Source organism: Pteropus medius, unplaced genomic scaffold, assembly GCF_902729225.1.
Source record: "Pteropus medius unplaced genomic scaffold, Ma_sr-lr_union100, whole genome shotgun sequence".
In the NCBI taxonomy this organism is placed as follows: domain Eukaryota; kingdom Metazoa; phylum Chordata; class Mammalia; order Chiroptera; family Pteropodidae; genus Pteropus; species Pteropus medius.
In genome coordinates, this window is record NW_024349802.1 from 18,195,858 (window position 1) to 18,217,235 (window position 21,378).

Below are 21,378 nucleotides of genomic sequence, written 5' to 3' on the forward strand. Positions count from 1 at the left end.
GAGGCTGCCTCCCCCAAAAGCTCCCTCATTCTGCTTCTCACTTACTGTGGGCCATAACACTTGCCCTGGATGTCCCCAACAGGCTTCAGGTCCACTAGCCTCTGGACACAAGGCGGGACATACAGATCATCTCAGGCGTCTTTCATCTCTGCATCTCCTTACCTGAAGCACAGTGCCTGGCACAGAAAAGATGCCTACAGGGCCACATGTGGATGGAAATGGTCTTCTATAGCAGGGATTTGCATGAGTGAGATTCTAGGGGCTCAAGACCCAGACTATCTTCAAGGATCTGAGGTCGTTGACCATGAGAACATAGATAATACTGGAGAATTTGCTGGTGGATGCTGATTTCCCTGGCCACCCTGGAGGGGTGGCTGGAGTATGTACTAGGAAGTCACAAGCCTATCTTTGAATATGGCCTGCAGCTTAGGCTTGTGGCTATCACCATTAGACTCATTCCTGTCTGATTACATTCCATCCAGAGCTATCACATGGACATGTCTAGGAGTCAGAAGCCTGGTTGCATCCCCCAGCATCTCAGCTCTCAGTGAGGGGCCTGGCTGAACACCATTCTTCCCCAGCACAAGGAGATAACTCTTTGGGGGAACCAGGATGAGTCTATTCTACTCTCGCGGTCAAGCTTGGCTTCGCTACCTCCCTTTGCTCTGCTCTGGTTGCTCATATGTTTTTGAGCTTTGCTGAAAGATAATCTGAAGCCTCTGAAGGTCCTTAGGAAATGCACTGTTTTCCAAATTTGCCCCAGCCTCACCCCAAGCCCAGGGAATCAGGATCTCCAGGAGAGGGGCCTGATGATCTGCATATGAGCAAGCTCCTTAAGGCTCAGTAGTCAAATCCACACACCCCACACCCATTTACAGTCTGGCTCATGGATGATGGCAAAAGCCCCTGTCGAAGCAGTCAGATCTGGGTGCAGGCTGGGGCTCCCGGCTATGTATGACACTCCCAGAAATCATCTCCTCTCTCTGGGCCTTGTCGTCTCCATCTGTCTGATGAGGAAGGGCACTGTAACCTTGCCTAACTTGCAGGGTCCTTGAGACGGTTGAAATAACACTGGGGGTGGGAAACTGAGGCTCAGTGGGAGAAGAGATTGATTTGCACAAGGTCATCCACCTCTTCATCTGCCTGTTATATGCCAGACTCTGGGGAATTCAGCTGGGAACAGCTTGTTGGGGGGGATGACATTCTAGTAAACGATGAAACCAGTAAATGAACCAGATAATCACGATAAAGGAAAAAAGGGACTTTCCAGAGTTAGGGCAAAGGTGGGGAGGAACCCCCTCCCCGCTCCCACCCCCAAGGCCTGCCCGGGAGAGGTCATTCCTGCAGAGATCTGGACGTCAGAGGGCCGGCTGACACGGCCCTGGAAGGTTGTTATAAGCCCAGTGGCGGCGGAGCCGGGAGTCTCCCTTGGCCTGGCCAGGGCACTCCCAGGGCACTTGGAGGCGCGGTGGGCACGGGTCTTTGTCTCCCTGGTTCTCTCCGACCCCCAGCGCGGTTCCCTCTTTGACCTCGAATATCTTGGTTTTCCTCGGGCTTTGTTTCCCCTGGGTCATAGCCTCCGGTACGCCCGGCAGCCGCCTCAGACCTCGTGGGTCCCGCAGCTGACACCCCCTCTGGCCCCCGCCCCCTACCCGCTCCGAGACAGGGGTCAAAGGCAGCCCGCGTCACGTGGTCGCCGAGCAGCACCGAATCGGCCGGGAGAGCCGAGGGAGAATCGGGGTGGAAGCCGAGAAATCCAGCCCCGAGAGCAGCGCGGGGTCCCGCCCCGGCCCCCGCCCCGGGGCGCTCGCCGGCACGCCTGTCGGCAGCCCCGGCCTACCGGAGCCGATCCCCGCCGGCACCCACGATCCATCACGAGATCGAGCCCCGCTCCCACGGCCGCGATTCGGGGAGGTAGGCGCCGGCGACGGAGGGGAGAAGGGGAGACTGGTCGGGGGCCCCTCGGTGCGCGGGATCGCCCCTCTGTGCTCCGCGGGCCCGCGAGGGGCGAGGCAGCGCGCACCAACTTGCAGTCCTCAGTGAGACCCCCAGCTCTCCGCCGCGGGAGGAGAGGAGGCTGCCCGGGCGCCGGGACTGGGGGCTGGGCACCGGGGTGGGGTGGGGGGGGGAGAGCCAGAGGCTGAGCGGGCGGCAGCGGAGGCGGAGGCGGTGGCGGTGGCGGTGGCGGTGGCGCGCAGCGGGGGTGGGAGAGGCGGGAGGCGGTCGCCAAGGGGTTAACCCCGACCGGGGCCAGAGCCTGGAGGCGCATGCAGGCCGGGGACCCAGGCGTCCGGTGGCTCTTCTGAAGCGCCCAGTCCCCCGGCAGCGCCCTAGCCGTGGCAGGTAAGAGGCCGGGAGGGCCGGGGCCGGCGAGTTCCCTGTCGCCGAGCCTACGGAGCCCGAGCCCAGCGTGCAGGCCGCGCTGGGCCCAAGCGGCCGCCGGCGCAAGTTTGGTGCGGGCGGGCGCCGGGCGGGCGGCTACAGTCTGCAGGGCCCCGCGCTCGGGGCGGGAGGACAAAGGGGTGGGGGGCCGTGCGGGGGCCGGGGGCAGGCCGGGGTGCAGGCGAGGGCAGCGCGGCAGCTGTAGGTCACGGATAATGTCACTCACGAGGAATGCCCCCTCCCCCTCCCCTGCTCGCGAACAGGGGAAACTTTTGTCTGGCGAGGGAGGGGGTTAGAGGCCGGGTCCCCGCTTCGGGAAGGGTAAGGCAGCCGGACCGGTTTTCTCCGGGCTGTGAGCGGCCTGGTCTTTAGCTTCCCTCCACCCTCAGGTTCTCAGAAGCAAGGAGCCTGTGAACGCTGTCCTTTAAAGCCGTGCGACGGGGTGAGGAGAGGGTGTCTACGGACGCGTGGGCTCTGGGACAGGACTGGAATCCAGGGACCGGCCTCCGGGCTCTTTGCCAGATATGAGCACCGGGGTCAGCCAGGAACTGTGCCAGGGCCAGGAGATAGAGAACCCCACCCTTGTGATGCCCCAGTACTATACTCCTCCGCCCGCCCCCCCCCCAAAAGCATTCAGAATAGCCTGGGGCAGTATCGGCCCTTGGTCTGAGGTTCAGACTGACTCGGGTGTCTGTCACTTTCCAGTAGTGTGACCTTGGGCAGGTTCCTTAATTTCTAGACTCAGTTTCCTCACCTGTGAAATGGGCGAAATACAGTATCTGCTGGAATAAGGATGAAATGAACATCTGTGGGACCCAGTAAACGGTGGCATGTTTATGTTCAACAAGTATTTGTTGCACGTTTACTATGGGTCAGGCATTGGGCTAATTGCTTTATATACATGATTTCATGTAATTCTTTGATGTTACTATTAACCATATTTTACAGAAGAGGAAACTGAGGCACAGAATAACAAAGGTCACACAGGTGGGAAGTGCTGGAGCTTGGATTTGACTCCCCTTCCCCAGCCTGAGTCAACAGGGCTCTCTAGGGATCTACTGTGGCTGAGCTCACAGTTTTATTTTCAGTTGAAATTATGAGGACACCTGGCCCCTCTCCCCACTACCCTTCCCTCCAAGTGATGCTCCTCCTGCCTGGTTCTGCTGCCAGTGAGGCCTTGTGCCCTGGCTCTTGTTGTTATGGGCAGCTGGAGCAGGAGGGGAAGTCAGTTGGAGCCTGGGGCTGGAGCTCCGTGATGGTCCAGTTTCTGTCGCTGGATAGGTCTGTGGCAAGAATGCTCTGCCAGTGCGGGTGGTGCAGGGAGGAGCCCGTCTCCCTGGCTTCAGCTGGGGACAGCTGGTGGCTTTGTCAATAGACCTCTCCCCAGCACCCAGGGGAGGGCAGTGCCTTTCATCTCCATTAGACCAGGTCACTTTCAGATCAGCAGGGGGCAGAGGTAGGGCCCAGAAGCAGAGCCCTTGGGGCAATGAGAGGTCTAAGGCTGCGGAATTGATATTTTAGGTGTCCTCTTGTGTGACTCATCAGCGGGGTCCACTTATGGGCTGATCTAGATGCCCCAACCCCAAAGGTCCTTGAGGACAGTAATTCAGCCAGCGTCAGAACTGCAGAGTCCTAATGGAAAATTCATGTGTATATGGGTTTCTGAGACCAGGACACACTGTGGGCCCTCAGTAAATACCCTGTGAGTGCATGTCTGGAGTGGCCCAGACTTGCACTGGCTTTAGTGCCCTGTGATGGCCCAGCCTTTTGGCAGGGGTACCATCTCATGGCTGCTGACCGGGCTTTCACTGGGGGCTTTGAGTAATTTCTTTAAAAATGGAGAGCAAATTGTAAATCATGTCTGAAAACAATGGAGCAGGGTATATAATGAGAGAAGTTCTTGGGTAATGAAAGTTTGTACATCATCTACAAACATCATCTATATCATCTAAAGTTCTAACTGCTCCGAGGGCTTTTCCAGCACTGCATCTGGCATTTGCAGGGTCTGTAGGCTTTTCCTGGGCCCTGGAAATAGGGACCCTCCTAGGCTGACAGTTTATTTTTAGCCTGTAGGAATACAAGTGGAAATTCCACTACTAGCCAGACTTTGAGGGGTCTCAGAAATGTGGGATAATGAACCGGAAGGCTGCAGGAAGCCTTGTGGGATGGTGATGACCCTTGGCACGTGGTCAGATTCTCCTTATCATTGGGATCAGAGCAGGAGGGAGGCCTCTGAGAGAATCAACAGGTGAAGGGAGGGAGCCAGCAAGCAAGAAAAGATGGAGAGTGAGTCTCCTGTCACTAAGGGGTATGCGAGGAAGAGTTTTACAATCACGAGTTGAAGATGTGGTCAAGGATATGATATCATAGACTAGAGGTTGGCCTAGGGGCCATCTAAGAAACTGTATATCTGAGAAACTTAAAAATGGACTCTGGTCTCTCTCTGCCCTGGGCTGTGGACCTGCTTGACCCATCTTCCATACTTTGGGACCAAAGCCAGGCCTGAAATTCCCTAGAGATTAAGCAGACTACTGCTGGCTTGGAATTTGCTTTCGGATATAGCTGGAGTGATGTTGGAGGACTTGGACATGTTTTACTTGAAATGGAACCTTAGGGTAATTTGTTAAATATGTATGGAAAATGTAAACAGGGGCAATGGGGACACAAAATGAGCTAAAGAAGCTGCTGGTTTCCGACAAGGGAGGCTGCTGATTTGATGGGGGAGAGAAGACGAGGATCAAGTGATGGCGAAGAGGAAGGATGTGACCAGTGATAGATGGGCTTTGGAAGGTCGATGAAGGGGAGAGCTACTCAGTTGTTAATGTCGTCCGTCAGGGCTTCCTGGGGGGAGGAAGCATTGGTGAGGCTGCAGGCTGTGGTAAAGCGGGCAGTGGGAGGCAAGATCGGTTGTGGGGAGCTTGCTGTTATCTGCTCAGGACCTTAGATTTTATCCTGTAGTCAGTGGAGAGGACAGAGGGTTGTAAGCAGCTCGTTGAGTTGATGTCTGTTACTGTGGCTTGTGCCTGGCTTCTTACAGACGCTCCATTGACATCTCATAATACCCCTGCAAAGTAGCTGCTGCTGCTGCTGGTAACGCCCACCCTCAGCCCATTTTCAGATGGGGAAATGGAGGCTCAGAGGGATGGCGTCACTTACAGAGCTGCATTTGAACGCAGGTTTGAACTGTTTCTGCCCTGTCGTGTTGCTCCTCGCAGGTCATGTGGCCAAAGATGGTGGCAGGGCTGGACGGGTTGAAACCAGCTCAGAGATGGTGGTAACCGTGGTCCAGCAGAGCTGACCGAAGTCTGACTCAGGCCATGGGACTGAGAGGGAAGAAGGGAGGGGCTGCAGGACTTTGTAACTGCCTTGGGGATCGGCGTCATCACAAGGGGTCTAAGGTTTGGGGAGGGACCCCCAAAGTGGCAATGTCACTACATCGAGGTCCCTGCAGGGCTCTCTGCAGTCAGAGGGCACAGTCTTCTTCTGTGTAGCTCCTAGGGGCAGAGATAGCACCAAGGGTGACAGGGAAGCTAACAGGGGAGTAAGCTGCTTGGCCGGGAGGCAAGGCCCCATCGCTGACGGTATGCAAAGAGGCTGGAGAGTTGGAAAGGGTGCAGAGGGTGTGTACCAGGAGGGTCAGGCCTGGGTGACCTCTTTCAGTTACCATTTTACCCTCAGCATTGGGAGGTGGTGCTTGGCCCACTTCCACTCCCCGTTTTCTCATAGCTTTTCGGATCTGCCTCTTCTGGTACATCTGGAGAAGTTCTCCGTACATGGCGGGCTTGCAGCCCTCCACCTGGGAGAACCCCTGACCCATGGAATGCACTCAGCCCAGCTGGCCTTCGAGGGGCCCCTTGGGATGTCTGGATCAGCCACCAGAGCCTGGGCTGCTGGGGGCTCGGTTTTACAGAGGACTGGAACTTTCTCCTTTTATTTCCCAGTCTGTGAAATGGGTTCAGTCTGCCTTTCCTCAGGTATGAGGAAATAAGTTCGAATCATGAATCAGGCTGAATCAGCAGGGGTTGGAGGAAAGGGCTGGAGGGTTTGAGAGTGAGGAGTGGGAGGGGTGGGGTGAGGGTTATCCCCCTCCTTCCCCACAGTAGGGGTTAAAGCAGGGCCTTCTGGTCTTGGGGTCTCCCAGCAAAGGTGCTTTGTCCTGCCTGGGGGGCTGGTTCAAAGCTCTGCCTATCAGTTTCACCTTGGAGGCTTAGAGCTTGGGGTAAGGAGTGGACAGGGATGTCTTGCACCCTGTGGCCTCAGGGCTAGAGCCAGTATGTCACCAAAGGAGTCACAGAGGGAACGAAGCTCTTATCTAGATGAAGAGGAGGAGAGTTCATATTAAGTTGACTCCCGACCCTTTTTATTTCTACTTGTTTTAATTCCTTGATACAGATTGGAGCAATCTAATTTTAAAAATGTGCATCATGAATGAACATTTATTTATCAGAGGGCAAGGTATAGGAGGTGGCCGGCTATGTAACCACAGTGCCCCATCTTCCATTTGCCCTCAGCCTTCAAACAGAGCCTGTCTCTTTTCCCTCCCTGTGTACGCCCTATCCCTTCCTGCCTGCACATGCTGCACTCCAGTTACTTCCCCTTACCCACCCCAACATCCTCCCCCTCCAGTGCCCAGCTCCAGTGTCATTCCTAATTTCACAGAGCTGGTATTACCTGCTCCCTGCTTTATGTGTGCAGAGCTTGTTATCTGGCCCTCTCATGGGCCCTTCACACACCTGGCTTTGAATTTGGGTTCCTTAGGTATACATCTCATTACCCCTAGACTCCATGCTCCAGAAGCAGAGGCTGCATGTGGCCCGTTTCTGTACCAGAGGAGGTGGGCAGCATTGCAGGGCAGAGTCGAAAGTCCTGGGTTCAAATCCCAGCTCTGCCACCATTGGCTGTGGGATCTAGAACAAGTTACCTAAATCTCTCTGGGCATCAGTTTCCTTACCTGCAGAAGGAGAGTGAGAATCCTATTTTGCTAGGGAGGTGGAGCAGATCATAGTAAGGGCCCAGTAAGTAGGAACTCTTCGAAGATAACGATGGGTGTTATTGTTTATACCTAGGAGGTGATCTGTCCTTTCAGAGATGGAGGGAAGACTCTGGGGAGTTTGAGTTCCTAAAGTTTCTGTCTAATGTCCTGAGAAGGCTTGTTCCGGTGATGAAACTGAGGCCCGGAGAGATAGGGCCATTCGCCCGGGGTGCGGGGGCTGCCGGTCTCATCCAGGAAATCTGGCAGCATTTCCTCTCTCTGTTACACCTGTTTTTCCTCGTCTCTCCTTTCATCAAGGTTAAGGTGCTCAAGTTCTGTAGGTCCAGCCTGGCAGTGGTGTTGAGCAGTATCTAAAACATGTACCAGATAAAATGCCCTGTCTGGCAGGCCCTGTGGCTGCCCCTTCAAGACGGGACCCAAGGCCCAGACTGTGTGCACTGTGGGCCTCCTACCCTGCCTCCCTGTGCCCTGGGAAGGGAAGGAGGATGACGGCAGGGAGAGGGAACCTGGGCCAGGTCTTGAGGCAGGTGGCTAGGACATGAATGGAGCAGAGGCTGGGAGCCAGGCTCTGGAGCCAGACAGTCTGGGTTCAAACCCCTGCAGGGCCACTTCCTGCTTGGGGGACCTTCAGCAAGCTGTTTAGTTTCTTCATCTGTACAAAGTGGATCGTAACTGTCCTCATCTCACAGCATTTAGAAAGATAATGCAGGGAAGATGCTTAACAATAAGCTCAGTCTATGTTAGTTATGGCGATTGTTATAGTTGATGATGTTGTTATTGACTAAGGAGCTCATTTCACCCTCCCAGCAGCAGTAGGAGATGGGCACTTCTTTTAGCGCATGTGGTAAGGCTTGGCGAGGTGCACAGCTCAGCCTGGAGAGGTTCAGACTCCTGTCAGGGCCTACTGATTTCTGAGGGGCTGCTCTGGCCAGACGAAGCACCGGAAATGAAGAAACTTAAACAATCAGAGCTAGCCAAGATGGAGGGGCTGTGTCTGGAGGTGTGGAGCAGAATCGTGGTGCTCATTTGGTCGAGATGCGGTGGGGACTCTGGCCTCCTTGAGACCTGAGGTCTGGCTCTGTGAGGCAGGGCGTGGATTCTTGTCACATCCAGGCTGGCCGAGGATCAGCCTGTCCGGGCAGGTCCAGGGTGGCGGCCGGTGGAGGTTTGTTGTAGTCATTTCACAGCGGCAGCCACCTCTGGTTTACGCTACCTGCCCAGGCAGAGGCCAGGTGCAGGGGAATGAATGTCGCCATCACAGGGCCTTCACTGATGCCGCACCCTCTGCCTGGATTCCCTTCCTCCTCATATCCGGGAAGCTCCGGCTTTTACAGAAATGTCAGCATCACCTATTCACGGAAGCTTTCCCTGATTCACCTGTAAGTTAAACAGTCCCACCGGGGATCTGCTGAATCAGAAATGGGGGGTAGGGGCTCAGTTTGGGGGGACAGGGACCAGCAGTCTATTTTAAGAAGCCTTCCAGGTAATTCTGATGCATGCTGAAGTTCGAGAAAACACTTGGTTAGATTAAAAAAAAAAAAAAAGATGCTTCTCTCCTTGGGTTGTCAGCATATTCAGATACCTAGCAAATGTGGGGAACCCAGAGGAAAGCCTAGTTTCTCTTGACCCTGTCTTCAAGGAGCCACCATCTTTAATAGCTTTGTAACCCCAGGGAACAATCTCGTGATGCAGTGATGAGGTTCAACAGAACTCCAACAGGATTACAGGAGACAGTGCTGGGGCCACTTGAGGAAGGCAGGATTGGGGACTTGAAGGTGCTGGGAGGCTTCGTAGGTGGCAAGGTTGGGTGCCAGGAATAAGCTGGCTGTGTTCTGGGGCTGGGACCAAGGCTGCTTCATGCATGCATGTGTGATTACAGTGGCCAGATGTGGTATGAAAGAGTTAAAAGACCTTAGCTGTCACCAGTCCAGTGGTTTTAAGCATCTCAATAATTTTAATGATGATGATCATATAATTGCCACTCACATTTCCTGGGAGCTTATTGATGCTTGTTAGGCACTTCCATATAATCGCGTCGGGAGTAATCCCCAGAATAATCCGATAAAGTAGGCACTATTATTGTCCCATTTACAGATGAAAATACTGAGGCCATACAGCTATAATAAGGTGGTAGATCTAGGAATTCTGTATCATTCTATAGGGGTGCTTAGAAGCATGATCTCATTGGGAAAAGGGAAGTGGAGGATTGTCCTGGAATATTTGTATAGCAGACACAACTTGGATTGGTTTTCTAGAAATGCTAACATATACATTCTCCCAAATGAGTGAATCAGGCTTTGGAGAGGGGAGGCGGTGATGTGACTGTGTTGGGGTGGTTAGGGCTCAAGGCTCCAGGTTGGGGCCTCCATGCAGACACTGTTGCCCTCCCATCTTATGGATGGGCCGTTTGAGGCACAGAGAGACTCAATGCTGAGTTCCAGGTCTCACAGCGAGGGCAAGAGATAAAATCGGAGAGAGAAAAGTGGGTCTTCTCTGGTTCTAACAGGCGGGGTTAAGAGGGGTCAAGATCAGAGCCCACTGTCTACACTGCTGTTCTTTGCAGCCTCAGTGTCCCCCAGGAGCCCAAGGGCTTTCCTGATGCAGTGTTCCCCGCCATTTCTCGGTGGGAAACCAAGGCCCAGGGAGGAGAAGGGACTCACTCACACAGGCCCACACACGGTGTCACGGCTGGGACCAGAACCTGGAGCTATCTCTGTTCTGACCAAGGGAAGGGCAAGATTTTCTTTCCCACAAACTGTCCTTCTCCCACCCCCTCGTCTTTGGCAGGCTGTGTAGCTGGAGCCCTTAGGGTGGCCCAGAGCAAGCTGGGGGGCAGAGATGGGCGTGTGCTGGGGAGAAAGCTGCCAAGGAGGGGTGGGGCAGCTTCCAAGAGGAAGAGCGCCAAGAAGCCCAAACCCCAGACGGAAACCAAATGTATTTTCTAGGTCCTGAGAGGATATTTGGAACAATGGAAGGAGGATGGGGGAAGTTAAACTATAAAAAGGGCTTCTTAATATTCTTTAAACAAAAAAATCGAGTCTTTAGGTTTAACTTTTGTTTTTCTGAAGGATGTTTATGTAACTTCCTAAAGCAGGATCCCAGGGCCCCGTAAAGTTTGCCAGATGCTGTTGTTTCTAGACTCAGGGCTTTGGGGCTGGGAAAGACTTGGTAGGGTAGTCTCCCCATTTTACAGTTGATGGAACTGAGGCTCTTGGACGAGGGAGGGGCCAGTGAGGTTGCAATTTGAGGTTGCACAATGAGGCCGCAGAAGACTTGGGACTAAAGCCTGGGTCTTCCAGTGCCTTGCGAGGGGGCTGTCATCTCGACTTACCACTCTCAGGGCCCCAGCTGGCATGGAGGCTGTGGAGGGGTCCCCGCTGGAAACACTCAGAGCTGCTGGGTTCAGGGCAAGGCCAGGTCTGGTCTGCAGCAAAGTGGACCGACCCACTTGGGTGACTTGCATCAGGAGGCTGGGATGGTTTGCTTGGTGATGCCACGCCCCCACCCATCCAGATGCTGAAGCCCAGCTGTGTGCCGTCTGCCCAGCAGCTGGGAGCTGTGAGTCACACCCAGTGGGTGCCGAGGCGAGGGTTATTGTGTGTCGTGATTCATTCTGTTCTCCCAGCCCTGAAGAAATGACTAGGCCCTGAGCCCTGATTCGTGCCCACGCCTGTGGACTTAAGCGGCATGAGTTTGGCTCCAAGTTTACAGATATGAGGGAGTCCAGAGGGCTTGGGGGAATCCTTTCTCTCTGCCACCTCCTATCTCTTGATCTTATGTTCCCTATGATCTCGACCCATCCATTCTCACCAGTGCAGGGATCTGTGAGCCCTGAAATCACGTGCAACATTTGGGAGGCATTTCTGTGCATTCTTTTTCTGCAGAGAGCGTCTAGGTTTCATCAGGTTGTCAGAGGACTCAGCATCCCCCCTGAAGTACTGACAGGAAAGCAGGGGGCCGCATGTATGCACCGCAGTCTTGAGAGAAAGTTGGTAAAGAAAGAAGGTCGGTGAAGAGGCATTGTGCTTCTAGTAGAAAGGAGCCTGGTGGCAGCGTAGCATCATGGTTCATGGTGTGGTCTCGAAGGCTACCGTTGGGTTCTAAGCCAGCACCTTCACTTGCGAGCTGTGTGACCTTGGGTAAGTGACTGTGTCTGTGCTTCAGTTCCCTTTCTGTAAAACGGGAATAATAAGAATACTTATCTCATGGTGTGATAGACTTTTAAATAAGATAATGCATGTAAAGGACTTATTCCAGTGCCTGGTACAAAGTAATTGCTTGGTAAAAGTATTGTTGGTTCTAGCTCTCTGCTAACTTAGTTCTAGCTCTCTGCTGTGTGACCCTGGTGAGTGCCTTATCCCTGGGTCTTAGTCTCCACCTCCAGCTCTGCACTCTGTGCTGGGCTTTCCAGGAGCTGCAGGGTGAGGCTGGAGAGTGGGATAGACAGGGAGGGAGGGGGAACCTCTCTGCATTCTGGGACTCCCTAGCCCAGGCCCCTCCTGGTGCCTTGAACATGGCTTTGTCCTTAGGCAGGGTTATGTAACCAGCTGGGCAGGCCAGGCAGGACACGTTCTCAACCTCGTTTTGTCTCCATTGTCTCTTCTCCCTTCCCGCTATGGAGCTGTTGCATTAGCTGACCTGTTCTTCAAGCTCCAGGGATGAAATCGAACCTGTGCTATTCTGCTACCAATTGATTTAAGCCCGAGGTTTGCTGAGCAGGTAGCCCCTCCTCCTGCCACCTGGGCACAGACAGAGCTGATGCCTTTCTGCCTGCTTTGGGAACAGAGACAGGGACTCCTTTACCAGGGGAAAGGCAGGTTGTAGGTCGGGGGCCCTTGACTCGTGAACCCTGTGGTTTCAGCAGGTACACCCAACCCTACCCCATGACTCCCTCCCCAGGAGTGCCCTCCCCATCCTTGCAGCCCAGTGCCAGCGCCTCCTCTCCCAGGAAGCCTTCCCTGGTATCTTAGCTGCAGGGAAGTCGGCCTCTCCTGATCTCCACAGCTTGTTCTCTGTCCTTTTTAAGAAAACAGAGGCCACAAACTAGCAGGCCACATCCGCCCCATGTGCAGATTTTGCTTGGCCCGTGCCAAAAATTGAGCTAGTTGCCAAGAGGAGATTTTACATAAAAATCCCAACTTTTGGCTTTACTTCAAAAATTGGAAGATCAGAAAACTTTGAGCCTACGTTCTCCAGTGGCCGCTACTGGAGATGAGGCTCACACACTCTACTTTGCCCCAGCCCCACCAGCCACTTTGTACTCTTATAGGCTCTTTCTAGCCATGTAGGCATCTGAGCTTGCAGCCTTATCTTAATGGCCTGGATGGCTTTCTTTCCGTCCTGCACTGTAGTGTGGTACCTCTTCTGTCTGCTCTGTGGGCTCTTCGAGGGTGGTGGGGGGTTGGGGCTGACTCATCACTGTGTCCCTGAAAGTACTGTGCTCAGGCTCAGGGCCTTGTACGTGGCAGGAGCATAGTAAGTACTTCCTTTATGAACGAAGGTGTGGCAGTGGTGCTCCCCGCAGCCTGTGAAGGTTCCACTTAATAGATGCCCTGGATCCACCTGCCCTGTGGCCCTGGAATCTTCTCTTACATAAGCCGGGGCTGCTTAGCCACTGACCCAGACAGCTTCTTAAGCTGCGGATAAACAGTCACTGAGACTGTCCCCATGCCACAGTCTAACCAAGGACAGGAACATTTCACCTGCAACTGTTCCCAGGGTTCGCTCTCTCAGGGAGCTTGGAGGAGTTTAGGGGCAGAAAGGAGGCTGGGATCAGCATCCTTCAAAGGGCGTCAAGTCCAGACCTCTGCGTCCTGAGGGGATAGTGATGGAGAAGGGGGGACCGTTTCAGGCATTTACTAGACTGGGCGTCGCCTCCTTCGGGCCTTTCTCCACTTTATTCTCCTTCCAGAGTGTGTGCTTTATCCATCGGCTCCTTTATCCAGCTATCTGTCCATCTGAGGTTTAATTCACCTTTTAATTGAAATCCTAACCATCCCCCAAGGCCAGCTAAGATGTCTCCTCCTGGAAGAGGTCTTAGCTGAGAGGTTGCAATTGCTTCCAAGAAAAACCTGGAAGCTTGTAAAAATGTGTGCAGATTTCTGTCTCCCATCTTTGATTCCTTCAGTCTAGGGTACAGCCTTTCCTGCCCCAGAAGATTCAGACATGAGGGTCCGTAGACACACTTTGAGGACCTTGGCTTAAGTCATGGAGTCCAGGGCAGGTAGGGAAGAGCCCTGAGTGACAGTGGTGCCGTGTGACATCTATATGCCCCTTTCCTTCTCGGGGCTTCTCTTTTACCCTCTGTGCAGTCGCACACTGGGATCCTCCCAGTGGTTGTGGCTAAAAGTTCCCGTGACCCATGAAAGGAGGGATCAGGGCAGGTGCCAGAGTCTGGGTGGGGTGAGGACTCCCAGTCCTGGCCCCACCTTGGCCAGAACCAGAAGGATTTCACAGTCTTCAGAGAACAGGTCAGGAGAGAAGTGCCCTAACGTCAAGGGAGGAGACAGGCGGGGAGCCCGGGTCAGAGGGGGCAGGGGCCGTGTCCCTGGGATCAGGCCCCACAGGGAGGGCCTGAGCCCGGGGAGGTTGGGAGACTGGCCTGGGTGGCCCACTAACCTGGCCACAGGCTAAGGGACACCCCCGTTATGCAGTCCTATGACAGGTAGGCTGAGGCTTCAAGTGCAGGCCTGGACGAGCCATTTACAGGCGCGTAAACTGAGGTCCACGGCAGGCGGACCCCTCCTCACGTCACATATGAGTGCGTGAGAAGTCGGGCCTGGACCCCAGGTCTTCTGCCTCCCAGCAGAGCCACAATCCTCCATCCTCACCTCCCTCGTAGGGTCAGAGCCTGTTCACTCAGCGGGAACAATCGTCTGATTATCAATGATGACCTCGAGACTAGGCCCGGAAAAGTGAAGCCGCCCCGGAGGCATGAAACCAGTTGGGTGTGCAAATTACCCCTCAAACATTCTCCATTCCATTTTTTTGTTTTAAACTGTTGCCCATGAGCCAGCTGCCCCTGTGCCTGTTTCCGCCTGGCACTGGGCTTCACGCTCTTTCTTCTGAGAACAAAGCTTTCTTCTGATGGTCCTCCTGCCAGCACAGGCCAAGGGCGGGCGTGGCGCTGGCCCCCTCCTCCACCTTCTCTTGCTGGGGCGGCCTTTGTCAGATGCCTGGCCAGACCTGGTGGCTCTAGGGGGCTGGGAGGAGGGCAGGCCACAGCCCAGTCCATGTTCTTGCTGGTGGCTGGAGCTGCCCCACGGGCCCAGCTGTCAGACCCAGAAGTTCTCCTTCAGAGGCCAAAAGAATGGGCAAAGGCGTCGGGCAGACACCAATGTAATCGTCCAGTTCTGGTCTAAGCAGTCAATTGTCCTAAGATAGGATGGAGACTTGGCCAGGCACGGTTTGTGTGACACCCCTCTGGGTTTCAGCTGGCACAAGTGGAGTATCCTATCAGCCTCCAAGTCACCCTGGTATCCTAGGGGGCTGCGGAAACCGAAGATGTATTCAGATAAGGAAGGCAATAGTCCCTCATCCAACAATTCTTTTTAAGCATCTACTTTGTTCTGGGCACTAATGGACAAAACAGACCAAGTCTCTGTTTTGGACATGAGGCTGACATTCTCACGGTGGGATCAAATCAACAAACCAACAAATACTAACTCAGCACTAGCTGTTTGTCAGGTAGCAAGAAGTACCTGTAAGGAAGGTAAAGCTGGGTTGGAAGTAGAAAGTGTGACTTGAGTGAGTGGCTCCGCTCAAGTTGTAGGGGTCATGGAAGGTCTCTGGTAAGGGGACAGTAGACTCCAGGAGGGAGAGGGGAGCCAGGAAGTGTCTGGGGAAGAGCATTCCCGGCAGAGGGAACGGCATCACAAAGACTCTGAGGCAGGAGGATGTGGGATGCGCTTGAGGACCAGCAAGGAGGCTGGTACGGCTGGGGCAGGAAAAACAAGAGCCATCCTGGACTTTGCTGTTTAGTCTGAGTAAAGAGGAAGCTGCCGAGGGGCTGAGCCAAGGGCTGACTTGTTTTGACATACACTGGAGAAGGATCGTGTGGGCTACCGCGTGGGGAAGACTGCTGGAGGTGGAAGCAGGGCTCCAGCCAGGCTGCGGCAGTCACGCGGGTGAGGGAGGACCTCTGTGTGGGGTTGGTCAGCGAGGCAGCCGGGGGTCACATTCTGGATCGATATCTAGATGGATATTGCAGGATGAGCCAGTGGATTAGCTGTGAGGTGTGAGAGGAAGAGGGTGTTGATGGCAAGGTGTCTGGCCTGAGGACAGTGTTGGATTCACTGAGACAGGGAAGGCTGCAAGGACTAGCAGGTTTGGGGAAGAAATGGAGATTTCAGGTCAGAGGTGTTAGGTTGGCGCTTACACTGGGGTGGGGGCACATGGGTAGAGAGTGGTCCTGGGCCTGCACGTTCTTGTTGTTGAAGGGTGCTTTCCTCGGGGGCTGTGAGGGTGCACTGTAGGGCCCTCCTGAGCCCTGAGAATCTAGTCTGTAAGAACAAATGTTTCCTGGGCGCTTCTTGTGCTTTCCCCTCTTTGCAAACCTACTCCTGCTTTCCCCTTCCTTCTAGACAGAGCAAAAGGCAGATTCCGGGGACTCATTGTTGTGGTGGTGGTCTGGGCCATTCTGCTTGGCATGCCACGTGGGTAGGAGTGCCTCCTGGGGTAGGGGTGGGGGGCCTTGCCCTGGCTTTGCTACCAACAGATGGAGCTTTCTCTCTGTGCCGTGGTTTCCCCTCCTGTACTAGAAGCATTGAGCTGGCCCGGGTCCTGAGGAGGCCGCATAGCACAGTGGTTAAGAACCCAGACTTAGGAATTCAGGCGTGGGTGTGAATTCTTTCTCTGCTAGTGACATAATCTCTTGGCTGTGAGACTGTGGGCCAGTGACATAACCTCTCTGATCCTCGATCTTCTCATCTGTGAATATGGGCCAACCATAGTCCCTGCATCACTGGGTTACTGTGAGGGTTAAGTGAGAAACTGTGCACAAGGCACTTAGCAGAGGCCCTGGCACATACTGCACCCAGTGAACAGGCTGTTGGTAACAGTGACCCACAGCCAGTCAGGTTAAAGGCTTTGCCTGGTGGGTGGTGGGAGCCAGGGAGGGTTATTAAGTAGGATCGTGTTACACTGTGTTTTGAGGGGACAGCTGTGACTGTGGAGACTTGAGCTGAGTCTTCTTGGCAAGCCCCTGAGCCCCTCTACCTGCTGGCATGAGAACTGAGGGCTGGCTCCGATGGACTCCCCAACCCTTCCCCATCTGAGGGTCTTTGCTGACATGGCAAGGGCAGCCTCTGCCTTGCACAGGTCCCTCAGGATGGAGGTGGTCATTTTCCCTAAGGTCCCCTACAGTCCCAGTGGCTGATCCTAGGGACTATGAGTGAGGGGCATTGAGGGACGGGCGATGTTGAGAGGACTTGAATTGCGATGTAGGGCCCTGGACAGGGCCAACAGGGCAGGCCCGGAGTGGCATTCCACGGGGCACTTGGATGTGACCTCAGTTCTTGGTCTGGGTCCAGGCCGGGCGCTGCTTGCTGCCATGGAGCTGTGGAGAGGTCGACAGCAGCGGAATGTGGCCCCCTCAGGACCCACACTTCAGTGGTGCCCAGGCATGCCGGCCGAGCCCTGTGCGTTTGCAAGCCTGTTTCCCAACAGATGAGCCGTGCCAGAATGGCCAAGGACATTTCAGAGTCTCCTAGGGCTCGCAGCCAGGCTGTCGCCAAGCATTGCTTATTTTCCCAGGGTCCAAGGTTTTTAGGGATGGAGGGGCCTCTGGAGATATTCCAGGGACTTTTCTCAACAGCTGGGTAAATTGAGAGAGAGAGCAAGGCACTTGACCAAGGTCTCACAAGGCCGCCTCCCTCCTCTGTGTCACCTCCCTCCGTTCCCATGTCCCTTGCTTAGACTCCTGGCCTCCTGCCTGGATATTTGTAGTAACCTCCGTCTTGTGGGATCTCCAAGAGCTTTGTTTGTCCTGCTATTATCATAATCTTGCCATAACCTGCCAGGAATACACGCTATTTAAGTGCTTCTGGTCTCTTGGCTTCTCTAGTCTCAGACAGCAGTGCAGCGCGGAGATTCTTAGCTCAGGCCTCAGAGCCAGACTGACCTCGGTTCCAATCCCAGCTCCGCCCCTTCCCAGCTTGGTGATCTGGGGCAAGATGCTTCACATTTCTGAGCCCCAGTGTCTCCATCTGTGAAATGAAAACAGTAGCAGTGCTTAATTTATGAGGATGGCGCGATGGTTAAATGAGGTAATATCTGAGGTGCTGAGTATGAGACCTGAACAGAGTGAGCTCTCAACAATGGTCATTACTGTTATAAAGGCTCATGAGTGCTGGTTGCATGGAGGGGAGACAAAGCCCTGGACTAGGAAGCAGGAGAAGTGGGCTCCAAGTTTACTGTCAAACGCCGCCTCACTGTGTGCTTTTGGGGAAATCACTCCTCTGCTGGGAACGCCACTTTCCTCATTTGAGAAAGGGCGGAGAAATCCCTGCTATGTTCCTATAAGGTTGTCATGTGATGCCAAAGCAATGTCTGTGAAAAAGCTTTGCATCGGTGTAATGATTTAAAAACGGCACAGTGGTGGCTGTGGTGTGCCGATGGTGATGAGGACATCGTGGCCACAGGGGTGGACAACTGGCTTGCCTGCAGTCTGGTTAGCCTGTAAATGCTCAGTGCCCACGCATTCTTCCCATCCTCGCCTGCTCGCAGCCTGCCTTTCACATTAGCCTCAGCATTGCACACTCAGAGATGTGGGAGGTGCAAAGACCTGATGGCATCCTCCAGGCCCTAGTGGGTTTTGGGTGATCTGTGGCTGATGCCATGGAATGCAGGGATTAAAGCCAGACCTTGGTGTGAATCTCAGTTTGGCATTTCCCAACTGGGAGCTTGAGCAAGTTGTTAAACTTCCGTGAGCCTCAGTTTCCACATTTGTAAGATGAGGCCCTTTTGAAATGGAGCCAAGCATTTAGCAAAGGGCCGAGCACCCACTTACAGTCTTGGTTGCATAATGTGTTTTCCGCTTGGAACGTGGTGACTGATGGATTTATGGATGCGGGGACTGGGGGGCCCATGTGCCCATTTCTGAGGATCTGTGGTGGTCAGTTATGCTCCCTACAGAATCGCCCAGCTTAGAGTTAGGAGGGCCCTTGGAGCCACCTGGCACCATTCCATTTTACAGGTGAGCAAAGCAAGGCCCAGAAAGGAGCAGGGGCTTGCCCGAGGTCACTGGCAGGTTAGTGCAAGGTTGATACTGGGGTGAGGCGAGAGAGGCCCCTGGAGCCAACGTGAAGGAGCTTTCACTCTCAGGTGCCTCTGTGAGGTGGCACTCGCTCCCAGTGTCATGCAGGTACACAACAACAGGAAGTGCCTGAGAGGAAGCGCTTCCTTAACGCCTGTGCCTGCTGCCTCGCTTGCCTCACCCTAGCGCGGTCTAGGACTAGAACTCTGGTCTCCTGACCCTGTGAACTGTTCCCTGAGTCATGGGGGTGCAAAGACACCTTCTAGAGTCTCACCGAGGCCTCCTGGGTCCCATTAGAAGGAGCCTGCAGTATGTAAGTCACCTGGTGCTGTGTCTCCGCTCTCTGGCTGTCTGTGCCCCAGAGAAAGCGAGGCCCTCCTGCCCACTGCTCCCCATCCCTCTCCCCTCCCCGCCACCTGCGTCTCTGTGTAAGCGCGTTGAGCCCCTCACCGCTGAGGCATGTCGGTGGCAGGCTCCTATTGCGGTGACAAGCCCCAGTGAGTCTGGAAGGACGAGACCACTTTCATGTGGGCCTTGGGTCTCAGCAGGCCCCCGTGTTGCACCCACCAGGCCTTCAGGAGATTAGGGGGGTTCTGCGGCTCCAAATGCCTCAAAGCTTTCCCTCCTTCTTCATCGTCCCCAGTGCACCTGGCTTCCCTCCACTCTGGCCACAGGGCCTGGAGCCTTTCAGTTTCCCCAAGGCTTTTGTGTCTTCTGGGCAACTTGGGCTTAGGGCGTCATTCTGGGTCAGTATTCTCATTACTACCATCGGGCCTGCTGGCTGGGCCTCAAGTGTCTTGTTAAGAGGTAGCCAAGGCTGCTAATCCCTGCAAGGGTTCCTAGGATCTACCTGGAGCTGATGGCATCCTAGGCCACTGTCATGGTGTGACATGAGGGGGTGCTGGACAGTCACCCCTGTCTCTATTCCCTGGCCCCATGCATACCCGCACGCCATCTTTTTTTTTCCTTTCGCTGCTTTTGGGGCCTGAAATTTTGCCCTTAGCGAGTTGCCTTATGCTTTCCTTGGTGTCCTCCAAAAAGGCAAACACCTTTGCAGGTGGACACCCTTACACGTTTACTGCTGAGAGGTGAACCCAGGCCGGCCTGGCCCTTTTCCAGGTGCTTTTGTGACCGTGGCCAGGTTGCTTCTTTCTGGGCTTCATAAGGCCCTTTTCAGCTCTAGCACCTGACACTCTGGTACGAGTTCTGCCCCTTCCACACTGGCAGTCACCCTCTTTCCTCCTTTGAGGGTGGGGCACTGGGAAGGGCCCCGCGGGTGAGCTGGCATGGGGCAGAGGCCAAAAGCCAACATCACAGACACTTTGACCACCAGCTGGCCCCAGTAAGGAATATCAGTCCTTCTTCTTACTTCTCAGGATAGGTGGGGAAACTGAGGCCCAGAGCGGGGGAGGGCCTTGCTTAAGATCACACAAGAAGTCAGGCGGAACTGTAGCCAAAACTCTGTTACACTTGCTGCCAGCGAGGGCTCCTCCACTCCTGGCTGCCACCTTTCTTGAGAGGGACCAGAGGACCCATCAGCATAAGGGTCAGGGACACGCTTTCTCTTCTTTCGCAGAAGGCACCTCCAGGCAGCGGTCCCTGCCTGTCGTGGGGCTCCCTGGGCAGGGGGCTCAACTGGGCAGGTCATACTCTTTCTGATATCCAGGAGGTAGGGACTGGTGGTCTCTAACAAGGAACCTGGTGAGGGGGTGCAGGGCTGGAGGCTTCCGGGAACATGGTTGGTGGCTCAGGGTGCCCTAGGGCCACCCCCCTCCCTCCCTCCCGGGGAGGGGACTGGGCCAGCAGTAATGCCATTTGTCCTGGCTCTGGGATTAGGTGCGGCCGTGTTAAGTGAGGAGTGTGGAACCATTGAGAGGACGCAGCGGAGGGAAGCGGAGCTGAGCAGCCGCCGCCTGGAGCTCCGGTGGGTCTTGTCCTTCTCTCCCCAGCCACCCTGTGCCCTCTGCCCATGGCCGCTGGTGCCCTCCCCCCGTTCAGTCCTCCCATGTCCGTCTGGACGTACGTGTCCATGCGGAGTGTGCATGTTCATACTTATGCAGGAGGGGCCGGAGGCAGAGGCTGGGCCAGGCTGGCCCCGGAGCCTGGCTCTGGGTCCTGTCTGCCTTCAGGACCAAAGACAGGTTCCTCCAGTGTCCCAACCCCTGGGGCCACCCCAGGGCTGACATGGCGGATTCCTGATGGACGAGAAGGAGGCTGTAGTTGAGGGATAGGAAGGAAGGGCTCAGTTTTTCTTGCCGCTTCTCCTGACAGCTGAACAAGTCCACAATTCCACCTAAAGCCAGCAGGTCTGAAAGTTAACGATTTACTGCAGGGCCGTGGGAGAGCTGGAATGGTGAGGTCCCAGGGTGCTAAGATGTTACATTCGGGGCTTTCATCCTGTCTAGACCTTGAGAGCCACAACTCGTCAAAGCCAGAGGGGCCCCTAGAAGGTTTCCATGTTCTTAACTTGGGGGTTAGTCACAGCTACCCTGAATTTGTAAGGAATTTTCACTTGTCTGGGGAGTCTATTAACAGCCTTCACTGTATTCTCAAAGGGTTCTGTAACCCCAGAGGTCACACACTCTGGTCCAGTCCACACTCATCACTGTCTAGTTGAGGAAACGGAGGCCCACAGGGAGGGAGTTGCAGGCGCTGGGATGCTGATGTGGACTCCAGGCCTACGTGGATGTTAGCTTCTGCGTCCTTGAGATGGAGACCCCCAAGTACACCTGCTTTTCAGAATCTCTCA

General features: G+C 54.7%; 1 protein-coding gene across 5 annotated transcripts in view; it reads left to right on the forward strand.

The window, feature by feature from the left end:
- The first annotated feature begins 1,397 nt into the window (after nt 1–1,397).
- Nucleotides 1,398–21,378, forward strand: part of NDST1 (N-deacetylase and N-sulfotransferase 1) — a 57,354-nt gene continuing 37,373 nt past the window's right edge. The window contains exons 1-2 of one of the 5 annotated variants that reach the window (XM_039836558.1): nt 1,398–1,914; nt 20,466–20,553. The gene's annotated coding sequence lies outside the window, so the exon portion shown is untranslated. Of the gene's footprint in view, nt 1,915–2,190; nt 2,344–2,800; nt 2,825–20,465; nt 20,554–21,378 lie in introns of those variants that run through there. The other 4 variants (XM_039836560.1, XM_039836557.1, XM_039836559.1 and 1 more) reach the window with 4 other exon arrangements.